Source organism: Corvus brachyrhynchos, unplaced genomic scaffold (assembly GCF_000691975.1).
Source record: "Corvus brachyrhynchos isolate BGI_N302 unplaced genomic scaffold, ASM69197v1 scaffold212, whole genome shotgun sequence".
Classification (NCBI taxonomy): domain Eukaryota; kingdom Metazoa; phylum Chordata; class Aves; order Passeriformes; family Corvidae; genus Corvus; species Corvus brachyrhynchos.
This window is the reverse complement of record NW_008236768.1, coordinates 96,182-100,101: the sequence shown is the minus strand read 5'-3', so window position 1 is coordinate 100,101 and position 3,920 is coordinate 96,182.

Here is a 3,920-nt window from a genome sequence, read left to right as displayed (position 1 = left end):
GGGCCGCGGGGAGCGCGCGCGGGGGGCTCCGCGCTGAGGGCGGGCCCTGAGGGAGCCCCCCCAGAGCCACCCCACAGCCAGCGGAGCCTTGGGGACAGCGGCGTGCGTGGGTGTCCCCCGTGAGTGTGAGGGTGTGAGGGAGTGTGAGTGCGTGAGGAGCCCAAGTGGCACTCCGGAAACCGGGATAAAGTTTTGGGCACGGGGCGGGGAAACGCGGGGCTGTGCGGGGATAGAAGGAGCTCGGCTGGGAGAGAGGAGGGCTTGGGGAGGAAATTGAGGGGAAAGCTGAGAGGGTTGAGGAAAAGTGAGGGGGTTTGAGGGGCAAAGTGAGGGGGTTTGAGGGGAAAAGTGAGGGGGTTTGAGGGGAAAGTGAGGGACTTGGGAAAAGCTGAGGGATTTGGGAAGAGCTGAGGGGTTTGAGGGAAAGCTGAGGGGTTTGAGGGAAAAGTTGGGAGATTTGAGGGAAAAGATGAGGGGTTTGGGAAAAGCTGAGAGATTTGAGGGAAAAGTGAGGGATTTGGGAAGAGCTGAGGGGGTTGAGGAAAAGTTGAGGGACTTGAGGGAAAAGCTGAGGGGTTTGAGGGAAAGTTGAGGGGGTTGAGGAAAAAGTTGGGAGATTTGAGGGAAAAGATGAGGGGTTTGGGAAAAGCTGAGGGGGTTAAGGGAAAAGTGAGGGATTTGGGAAGAGCTAAGGGGTTTGAGGAAAAGCTGAGGGATTTGAGGGAAAAGTTGAGGGATTTGAGGGAAAAGTTGAGGGATTTGGGAAAAGCTGAGGGGTTTGAGGAAAATTGAGGGATTTGGGGAAAAGCTGAGGGGTTTGGGAAAAGCTGCGGGGATTTGAGGGAAAAGCTGGGAATCTGCTGGAAAACCCCAGGGAAAAGTCGAGGGTCTGGGGTGAAATCTGAGGGTTTGGCCTAAAATCTGAGGGTGTGAAAGGAAGGACGGGGATCCGCTGGAAAACTCGGGGGTCTGCTGGAAAACTCGGGGTTCTGCTGGAAAACTCAGGGGTCTGCTGGAAAACTCAGGGGTCTGCTGGAAAACTCGGGGGTTTGGAGCAAAACCTGAGGGTCTGTCCCAAAATCCAGGGGTTTTCCCTAAAACTCGAGACTCTGCAGGAAATCCTGAGTGTTTGTCCCAAATCCCAGGATTCTCCTGGAAAACCTGGGGTTCTGGAGCAAAACTCTTGAGGTCTGTGGGACAATCCAAAGGTTTGCTGGAAAACTTGGGAGTCTGTTCCTCAAAACTCCGAGGGTCTGCCCTGAATCCTGGGGATCTGCCCCAAAACTTGAGGGTCTGCAGGGAAAGCTGGGGATCCACTGGAAAACCCGAGGGGCTGGGACAGAACCTCAGGGATTGTCCCAAACCCCCAAAATCCAGGGGTTTTCCCTAAAACTTGAGGGCCTGTGGGATATCCCGAGGATCTGCTGGAAAACCTGAGGGTCCGCAGGAGGATCTGGGGGTCTGAGGTGAATTCCAGGGATCTGTGGTGATTCCTGGGGATCCATCCCAAATCCTGGGGGGTCTGTGTGAAATCCCAGGGATGAGAGTGAAATCCAGGGTCCATCCCAAAAACTGGCGGGCTGCAGTGAATCCCAGGGATCTGGGTGAAATCCAAGATCCATCCCAAACCCAGGGGTCTGTGGTGATTCCTGGGGCTCCATCCCAAATCCAGGGGTCTGTGGTGATTCCCGGGGCTCCATCACAAATCCAGGGGTCTGTGGTGATTCCCAGGGGTCTGTGGTGATTCCTGGGGCTCCATCCCAAATCCCAGGGGTCTGGGTGAAATCCAGGATCCATCCCAAACCCAGGGGTCTGTGGTGATTCCTGGGGCTCCGTCCCAAATCCCAGGGACCTGTGTGAAATCCAGGATCCATCCCAAATCCCAGGGGTCTGTGGTGATTCCCGGGGCTCCATCCCAAATCCAGGGGTCTGTGGTGATTCCTGGGGCTCCGTCCCAAATCCCAGGGGTCTGGGTGAAATCCAGGATCCATCCCAAACCCAGGGGTCTGGGTGAAATCCAGGATCCATCCCAAATCCCGGGGGTCTGTGGTGATTCCCGGGGCTCCATCCCAAATCCCGGGGCTCCATCCCAAAGCCGCGGGCCGGGAGGGTCCAATCCCTTGGGACAATCCCAGCCGGGGCTTTCAAATGGAGCCGCTCCGGGGCCGCATCCCTCGGGAATTGCGAATTCCAAGTGCCGCCATCAGCACCAGACAATTCCCTTTCATTTTCACCCCATTTCCCTCGGCCTCGCCCCGGTTTTTTTTAGGATTTCCTGGCGGTTTGGGGGCTGCGCTGCTGGGGGGGTGTGAAAAGAAATCGCTCTCGTGTGTGTGGTTCTCACCCTGAGCTCTGCTGCGCCTCGAGAGGGTTTCAAAAACCCCCATTATTTCTGCATTTCCCCTCTTTCCCCCTCCTCTTTCCACTCTTTTCTTCGAAAAATCGGATTTTAGGATTTTTTTATTTTTAGGGAGGCTGTTGGCAAAACTTCAGGATCTCAGGATTGAGGAAATTCACAAATTTTGAGGCAGCAGTGAATTCCCGATGGGAAAAAGGTGGGGAGGGGGGGGAAAAAAAACTTCTGGTTTTGCTTAAATTGAGGGAAAAGTTACTTTGTTTGAATGAAAACTCCTTAAAAACGTGGGGATTGGGATTTGCTGAGCACAAAGCAGCAGCAAATGCCAAGAAAATGTGGGGAATATTTCAGGATTCTCCAATTTTAGGAGTTTTGGGAGAGGAAAAGGGAGTTTTAGGAAGGACAACTGTGTTTTGGGAGAAAAAAAATGGAGTTTTAGGAGAAAAAAGAAGAGTTTTAGGAAGGAAAATCGAGTTTTGGGAGAGGAAAATCGAGTTTTCGGAGAGAAAACTGGAGTTGTGGGAAGGAAAATCCATGTTTTTAGTGGGAAGTTGGCTTTTAAAATGTAGATTTGGCTTTTTTTCCTCCCAAAAAAGGCTGGGAAAAGAAGTTTTTTTGAAGAGTTTAAGGACAAATCTGGAGCTGCGTCTTGCAGGGAATAAATCCGGTGATGTTATCCCACAGATGGAGCTGAAATTCCCATTTTATGCTCCTAAAAATCCCCAAATCCTTGGAAAATTCCCATCTCCTGCTGCCAGGGGCAATTCCAGAGGGGCTTGCAGCTCCCGGCTTGTCCGGGAGCAGCGAGGTGGGGGCTGGAGATGGGAAAATTTGGGATAAAATCCCCCAACCTCAGCCTCTTTTCCTTGGGAAGCCGCTTGGGATAAGTTTTGATCCGGAATTAACGATCCCAGTTTCCCTGGGGATGGGGGAGAGGTGTTAAACCTTGGGATGGAGGCGCGAAATCCAAGGATTTGGGGGGGGTTTAGGGTAGGATTTGGGTGTCCCTGACCCTCAGGAAGGGCCCAAGGGCATCGATCCCATCCCATCCCGAGATTTCCAGCTGCAGTTTGGGGAATCCATGGAAAACAGGCATCCCAAAGGATTTATTCCTGGAATCCTGGCATGGTTTGGGATGGAAGGAGCTGAAGGATCACCCAGTCCCACCCCACACCTTCCACGATCCCACATTGTTCCAGCCTGGCTTTGGACATTCCAGGGATCCAGGGAATTCCATCCCAGCCCCTCCCCGCCAGGAATTCCTTCCCAAAATCCCATCCAAATTCCCCTTTCCCAGTTTAAACCCATTCCCTGTGTCCTGGAATTCCAGCCCTTCTCCCAAATCCCTCTCCAGCTCTCATGGAGCCCCTTCAGCCTCTGGAAGCAGCTCCAAGGTTTCCCTGGAGTTTCCCTTCTCCCATTTCCTTGGACATTCCAGGCATGGATGGGGAATCCACAGCTCCTTTGGGAATTCCATCCCAACCCCTCCCCGGCAGGAATTCCTTCCCAAATCCCACCTATCCCTGCCCTCCGGCACATTTTCGGCAGCGTTCCTGAGGGAAGA